The sequence below is a fragment of the Vombatus ursinus genome, unplaced genomic scaffold (assembly GCF_900497805.2).
Source record: "Vombatus ursinus unplaced genomic scaffold, bare-nosed wombat genome assembly UNPS02014820.1, whole genome shotgun sequence".
Taxonomy (NCBI): Eukaryota; Metazoa; Chordata; class Mammalia; order Diprotodontia; family Vombatidae; genus Vombatus; species Vombatus ursinus.
Genome location: NW_020954598.1, coordinates 2,933,075 through 2,941,805, shown reverse-complemented (window position 1 = coordinate 2,941,805; position 8,731 = coordinate 2,933,075).

Below are 8,731 nucleotides of genomic sequence, written 5' to 3'. Positions count from 1 at the left end.
ATGTTCTCTTCTTTCCTTATGCTTCCACTGTTCCCTTATTTTTATTCAATGCCCCATAATTGCACACTAATCTACTACTGCCCCCACCCTGGATCTGTCTGGCACTCCCCAAGGGGTGGTAGCGCCCACTTTGGGAACCTATACTGTAGGAATAAAAAAATTTCTTTCTTATTTTTCTTCTCTCTCACTGACCTCTCCCAACAAAAATGCATACTGAAGCAAAACAAATTATCTCACTGGTCACATCCAAAAATGTGAATTTCATTTTGTTTATCACCTCTTGGTCAGAAGGTGGGTAGCATTCTTCAGCAACAATTCTCTGGAATTGTAGTTGGTAATTGTACTGATCAGTGTTCTTAAGTTTCAAATTTGTCTTTACCATCTTTCTTTTATTGTATAAATTGCTTTCCTTCACTTCACTTCACTCACTTCACTCTGTCTTAGCCCATACAGGTACTCCCAGATTTCTCCCAAATTTCTTCTTCATTTCTTACAGAACAATAAATAGTATCCCATTGCACTTATATAACATAATTGGTTCAGCCATTCCCCAGCTGATGGAACTTCCCCTTAGTTTCCAGTTCTTTGCCACAATAAAAAAAAATACTATTATAAAAATTTTTGTGTATTTAGGAACTTTCCTTCTTGCTTGTTTCTCTTTGGGTATGTAGGCCCCCAAAGGTGATATTGCTAGGACAAAGGGTATGCACACTTTATTATCTTTTGGGGTATGGTTCCAGAATGCATTCCAGATTGACTGAACTAGTACAGCTTCAAGTTTATTAATGTGTCTGTTTTCCCATAATCCTTTCAACAATTGTTATTTTCCATAATTGTCAACTTTGTCAGTCTGATGGGTATGAGATGAACCTCACAGTTGTTTTAATTTGCATTTTTCTTAATTATTAGTTATTTGGAACATTTTTGTAAATGACTTCCCCTGAGAATTGCCTGTTCATATCCTTAGACCACTTATCAATTTGTGAATGCTTCTTATTCTTATACATTTGAATCAATTTCTTATATATCTTGAAAATGAAACCTTTTTCAGTGAAACTGGCTTAAAATTCCTCGTCCTGCAGTTAACTGTTTTCCCTTTTAATCTTAGCTACATTGGATTGTTCATGCAAAAACTTTTTTTGTTACTAATTAATTTATTTTTAGTTTTCAACATTCACTTCCACACGCTTTTGAGTTTTAAATTTTCTCCCCCTCCATCCTCACCTCCCTCCCCAACATGGCATGCAATCTGATATAAGCTCTACATATACATTCCTATTAAACATATTTTCACATTAGTCATGTTGTAAAGAAGAATTAAAACCAATAGGAGGAACCACAAGAAAGAAGAATCAAAACAAAACAGAATTAAAAAAAAGAGCAAATAGTATGCTTTGATCTGCATTCAAACTCCATAGTTCTTTCTCTGGATGTGAATAGCATTTTCCATCATGAGACTTTAATGCAAAAACTTTTTAATTTTATTTAATCAGAATTGTCCATTATCTCTTTCATGAGCATTTCAGTCTCTTATTTTGTCATGAACTCTTCCCCTATCTATAGATTTGAAAGAGATTTTTTTTTTGTTTTTCTAACTTGTTTATGATGTAACTTTTTACTTCTAGGTCATCTATTCATTTGGAGTTTACCTTGGTATTTGGTGTGATGTGTTGGTCTAAACCTAATTTCTGCCAGAATCTTATACAATTTTCCCAATAATTTTTGTTAAAGAGAATCATTATCCCAGTAGTTAGCGTCTTTGGGTTTACCAGACATGAGGTTACTGTATTTGTTTGCTTCTATAGATTGTGTACCTACTTTGTTCTAATGATTAATCTCTTTATTTTTAAACCAGATCTCATTTTTTTATGATACTGATTTATCGTATAGTTTGAGATCTGTTACTGCTAGCCCTCCTGTCTTCCCACTTTTTTCCTTTAAGAATTCCTCCAAATATATTTCATTATTTTTTTCTAGTTCTACAAAGTAATCTTTTAGTATGACACTGAATAAGTAAATTAATTTAGATAGTATTGTAATTTTTACTTATATTGGCTCTGCCTACTGATGAACGATTACAATTTCTTCGTTTATTTAGGTCTGTCTTTATTTCTGTAAAGAATGTTTCATAGTTGTTGTCATATATTTCATATGTGTGTCTTGATAAATAGACTGCCAAGTTTTTTATTCTATCTATTGTTATTTTAAATGGAATTTTTCTGTCTATATCTTTCTTTTAGACTTTGGGATAGTGTATAGATATCCTGATAATTGGCATAGATTTATTTTATATCTTGCAACTTTGCTGAAGTTATTTTAATTGCATTTTAGTTGACTAGCATGCTCTAAGTAGTCATCATATCATCTGTAAAAAGTTATACTTTTGTTTCTTCTTTACCTATGTTGATTCCCTCAATTTATTTTTCTTATCTTATGGCTGTAGTTAGCACTATATCAAATAGTCATCAATGGTCATCATTACTTTACCTCTTTGGTTTTAGAAAGGCCTCTAGTTTATTGCTATTATATATAAAGCTAACTGTTGGTTTTAGATACATTATCAACATACTAAGAAAAGATCCAGTTATTCCTATTTTTTCTAGTGAAAATTATTTTTTAAATTGTTTTAAAAATTATATCTTTTATTTATTTATTTTTATTTTACATCTTTTATTTTTCATCACCAAAATTTCTCCTAATATCCTTTCCTCTCTCCATTTTAGAGAGCTATCCCATAGAACAAATAATATTTTTAAAGAAAAGAAACAGAAAAAGGAGAAAAAAATCAGCCAAACAGATCAGTAAATAGAAAATACATGTAATGTACCATTCTCATGGACTTCCCATCTCTGCAAAGAAATGGAATGGGGATGTCTTCTCATATCTCTTCTTTGGAATCTTCCTTCTTTTTTGTAATATTACAACATTCTTTTTTGACTGTTTTGTGTATGTCCCATTTATATTATTATAACACTTGTGTATAATATTTTCTTGGCTCTGGTTACTTCAATCTGCATTAAATTGTGTAAATCTTTCTCTGTATTAATCATATGTATCACTTCTTACAGCACAATAGCATTCCATTACATTTATATAACCACATTTTGTTGAGCTCTTACCCAGTCAATGGGCATGTATTTTGTTTCTAATACTTTGCTATCACAATAAGTGCTGCTATAAATATTTTGTTGTACAAGGGGACTTTCTTCTTAAAAATAACCCCCTTGAAGTATAAGCCTATAGTATTGGAATCCCTGGATCAAAGTGTAAAGATGTTTTAGTCACTTCATTTTCTTAATTCCAAATTGCTTTCCAAAATGGTTATATTGATTCACAACAACATCAATGAAGTACCAATGTGGTTATCTTCCCACAACCCCTGCCATATTGACTATTTCCATCTTTTGTAGTCTTTGCCAATTTCCAGTTTCTTATTTTTTTTTTAACATAAATTGGTGGTGTATTTTGTCCAAAAGCTTTTTCTGTATCTATTGTTATAATTATGTTTTCTTTGTTCTTGTTATTGACATGCCTCAATCAGGCTGAGATCTGTTAAAGACATTAGCTTAAAAAGGCCAAGGTCTCCCTCTGCATCCAGGGCCATTTCCAGTTGTCTTGATCTATATCTTGCCACTGGACCCAGATGGCTCCAGAGGAGAAAGTGAGGCTGGCAAATTTGCACAGCCCTCCCTCACTTAAATCTAATTCACTTGCATGTCATGGCATCACCTCCCTGATGTCATGGTCCTTTTTGAGAATGAAGTACAAGCAATAACACCAACAACAATATTAACATAGTTATGTTAATTGTTCCTCTAATATTGAACCAATTCTGTATTTCTGGCATAAAACCAATGTGGGCATAGTGTATAATCTTTGTTGTACATTATTGTGGCCTTTTTGATTTTATTTTATCAAAAATGTTTGCATCAGTGTTTATTAGGCATTTCGGTTCATAGTTTTCTTTTTGGTTTGCTCCTTCTTGGTTTAGATATCAAGACCATATTTACATCGTGGAAGGAATTTGGCAGGATGCCCCTTTTGCTAATTTTGCAAACAGTTTGTATGATGTTGCAATTGTTATTTGAATATTTGACAGAATTCACTTGTAAATTTGTTTGGTCCCCAGATTTTTTACTTTGGTATTTCATCTATGACTTATTAAATGTCTTTTCCTGAGATAGAATCATTTAAATTCTCTATTTATTGTTTTGTTAATATGCATATTTTATATCTTTGTAAATATTAATCTATTTCATTTAGGCTCTTATTTTTATTGGCATATATTTGGACCAAAATAGGTTCTAACAATATCCTTTATTCCTTTTTCATTTTTTTGTGCATCAATAAAATTTTTTTTAATATTGCCAATTTGGTTTTCTTCTTTTTTTTTCTATCAAATTATTTAGTGGTTTGTCTATTTTTTAAAAAAAGTTTCTATTCTTATTTATTATTTCAAAAAATTTTAAACTTTCAATTTTATTATTTTCCTCTACAATTTTCAAGATTTTTATGTTGGCATTCAAATGATTTTTTACATTAAAATTCTTTTCTAGGTTTTTTTTGATTGCACGCCCAATTCATGGATTTGTTCTTTCTGTTTTTGTTGATGAAAATGTTTAGCAATACAAGTTTTCCCCTAAACATTTTTATTTGTTGTATCATTATTGTGCTTATGATTAATGAAATTACCTATATAATTTATTCTTTGGTCCACAAATGATTTAAGATTGTTATTAAGCTTCCAGATGACTTATCATTTCTTTGATAGCCCTTTATTGACTTTCTTTTATTTCATAAAGGATGTGGGGTTTTTTGTTTGTTTGTTTGTTTTTTATTTGGTTAGGCAATGGAGTTAAGTGACTTGCCCAGGGTCATACAGCTAGTAAATGTTATATGTCTAAGGTTGGATTTGAACTCAGGTCCTCCTGAATCCAGGGCTGGTACTCTATCCAGTGCACCACCTAACTGCCCCAAGATGTGTTTAATATTTCTCCTTTTCTACATTCATTTGTGATGTTTTTATGCCTTAAAATATGGTCAGTTATTGCAAAGGTACCATAACTGGATGACAACTATGTATACTCCTTTCTATTCCCATTTAATAATTGCCTGCAATCTATCATATCTAAATTTTCTAAAATTCTGTTTAGGTACCAAGTCATTTATGTTGTTTTGAGATTTTTCTAAGTTTGAAAAGGTATACATTGGGAGGACCTGACTATTTTTATCTATTTCTCACTATTTCTATTTTATCTTTTCCTTTAAGTATTTAGATGCTATGCCATTTTGGGGTTCATATATGTAAACTATTGAAATTAATTCATTATTATGTTATCCTTTAGGAAAATGTAGTTTTCCTCTTTATCTCTTTTAATCAAGTCTTTTTCTTTTCTTTTCTTTTTGATGTTGCCTTGTCTGAGGTCTTGATTGCTATTCTTGTTTTATTGAGTTCAACTGAAGCATAGTAGATTTTGCTTCAGTCTGTTATTTTAACTTTGTGTGAGTATGTTTCAAATGTGTTTCTTGAAAACAACAAATTATTGGTATCTTCTTTCTAATTCGTTCTGCTAGGCTTTTCCTATTTATGGATGAATTCATCACATTTTACAGCTATCATTGTTAATTGCTTATTTCCCTCCATCTTATTCCATTATACTTTTTTTTTTTTTGCCTCTTTGCCCCTTGCGCCCTCTTTACAAAGAAGAACAGTGTCATGGGATAAGAGTATGTTCACTACCTATGCTCTATGCTTTACGGAATCATCTTCTGCTCCCTTGACCCTCCTCTGTTCCCTTCACCCAGACTCCAGTCATAGGTTCTTATCTTGTCTTTCTCTCCTTTTAAACTTTTCTTAATTATGCTCCCCCCCCACATTCTGAACTTAGGGTTTATTTCATGACAATTCCTCCCCAAATCTACTTTCTCTCTTATTGTCCCTTCTCCTTCTTCCTGTTCCCTCTTATTTCCCTGTTGAGTTGAATGTATATCCATACCAAACTCTTTATATGTTTATTTTACCTTCTTTTGGCCATTTCAGATGAAAGTGAGGTTCTAGTAATACCTGCTTCACCCATCCTTCCTTATTTGTATAGACTTCTACTTTCATACCTTGATTATGTGAGACACTTGGCTTTCCTCAATTGCAAAATGAGGATAATAATAGCACCTACCCAGGGGTTGTTCTGTGGATCAAATGAGATAATATTTGTAAAGCATTTAGTACAGTGCCTGGCACATAGTAGGTGCTATATAAATGCTAGCTAGTATTGTTACTATATACCAAATATCTATATATTAAAGTGCTCTGTGTATGTATATGCATCAAGATTTATAAACATTTTCCCCACAATAAACCTGTGGGCTAGGTGGTTCAGATCTCTTTATCCCTTTACCCCCTTTTCTTGGGGTAAGAAGGTGGCACAGTGGATAGAGATGGGGCCTTGGAGACATGAGGACCTGAGTTCAAATTAGGCCTCAGACAATTGACACTTACTTAGCTGTGTGACCCTGGGCCTTTTCTTGGAAGATCACCTCCTAATGAACTCTGTACCCTAAATTTCTTGCCTCTGATAGGTAAGTCAACTTTTGCTTATCTTGCAGGGTCTAGGCCTCATGGGCCTTTTCAGGCCTGTTCCAGGTCATGCTATGAACTTACTAGCTACCCCTGTGACTGTGCCTCTCCTCCCTGCTCCTCTTGTTTTCTTGTATTTTTTTTTTTTATCTCCAGCACTTAACTCAGTGCTAGGCAGATAGTCATAATTATAATAGCTAACATTTTTATAGCACTTTAAGTACTGTACCCATGCTATCTCATTTGATCTTCAAAACAACCTCATGAGGTGGGTGCTATTATTATCACCATTTTACAGATGAGGAAACTGAGTCTGAGGAGGTAACTAGCCCTAGGTCACACAGCTAGTAAGAATCTGAGACAGGATTTGAACTCAGGTCTTCCTGACTCCATGATACAAATTTCTTTTGACTCTTAATTTGGTACTATTTCCACAATACAAAACAAAACAGTATAGTAGAGCACAGCATAATATAACCTAACAAGAAGTTAACAAGCAGCTACTAAAAGACCCTAGGGAAGATTAAAAAGTAAATATATAGGGGCAGCTAGGTGGCCTCAGTGGATAGACCTCTGGCCTTGGAGTCAGGAGGTTCTGAGTTCAAATCCTGCCTCAGACACTTGACACTTACTAGCTGTGTGACCCTGGGCAAGTCACTTAACCCCCATTGCTTCACCAGAAAGCAAAAAAAAAAAAAAAAGGTAGACATATATCCTCAAGGAGTTTCCAATTTAGTTAACTATATACCCACCCATATGGCTAGGAATATACACCAGTCTTTTTTTTTTTTTTTTGCTGTTAAGTGGGTTAAGTAACTTGCCCAGGGTCACACAGCTAATAAATGTCAAATGTCTGAGACCAGATTTAAACTCAGGACCTCCTGACTCCAGGGCCAGAGGTCTATCCACTATGCCACCTAGCTGCCCCTCCAGTGATCTCTTAATGACCAAATCTATTGACCTCTTTTTTTTTTTGTTTTGCTTATTGGTGAGGCATTTGGGATTAAGTGACTGGCCCAGGGTCACACAGCTAAGTAAGTGTCAATTGTCTGAGGCCTAATCTGAACTCAGGTCCTCATGTCTCCAAGGCCCCATCTCTATCCACTGTGCCACCTAGCTGCCCCTGTTGGCCTCTTTTTAATCCTCCTCTTGTACTTTCTCCAGCCTATGACTCTGTCAATCACCTTCTTCTGAATACTCTCTCCTCTCCAGGTTTTTACAGCAGTGCTCCCTCCTGTCTCTGCTCCTATCTGCTCATTTACTCTGTGGTTCAGCCACACTGGCCTACCTCTGCACACAGAACTCTCCAGCTCCTATTTCTTCACCTCTGCACGTGCCTGTGATGCTTTTCCTCCTTTCCTCTGACTCTTGGAATCCATGGTTGCCTTCAAGTCTCATAACAAATGCTTCTTTTGGGGCAGAGCCAAGATGGCAGAGTAAAAACAGTGACTTGCTTGAGCTCTCCCCCAAACCCCTCCAAATACCTGTAAAGAAATGGTTCTAAACAAATTCTAAAGCAGCAGAACCCACAAAAAGACAGAGTGAAACAAATTTACAGCCCAACACAACCTGGATGGTTGATCAGAAAGGTATATCGCGCCAGGCTTGGAGAGGAGCACAGTTCGGTGTGGGCGTGCAGGCCACAGCGACCCTGAAGCAGGCCTCACAGGACTGAATTGCAGGCAGCTGTGGCAGTTTCCAGATTTCTCAACCCATGAACGCCAAAGACAACTCAGAAGGTCAGTAAGAAAAGTCTGTTTCTGGGGTGAGCGAGGGGCTAGGTCTCAGCCACAAGTCCAGAGCATGCTCCAGGGGCAGCGGCTGCCTCATGAGCTTCCAGCCCATAGACTGAGGGGGAATTGAGTGGCTGATCTGAGAGGGATTGAAGGGATCTCTTTGCCTGTGCTGAGGCAGTATTCCCTTGTTTTGCCTGTGCGTGGATCTGGGTCACAGTTCTCAGGGGCAGTCCTGGGGCGAGGAGGAGTGCTGGCATGGTAGAGCTTGTTGTAGTGGTGGAGAGGAAACACCTCGACCCTTATCATAGCACCTGGGAAGAACTGAAAATTTACAGGTCCCTAGAAAAGTATCTCTGAAAACAGTTGTACAAACCCCCGAAGCTTGGGACAGTATATTCTCCACATTGGAAGCAGACTCTTA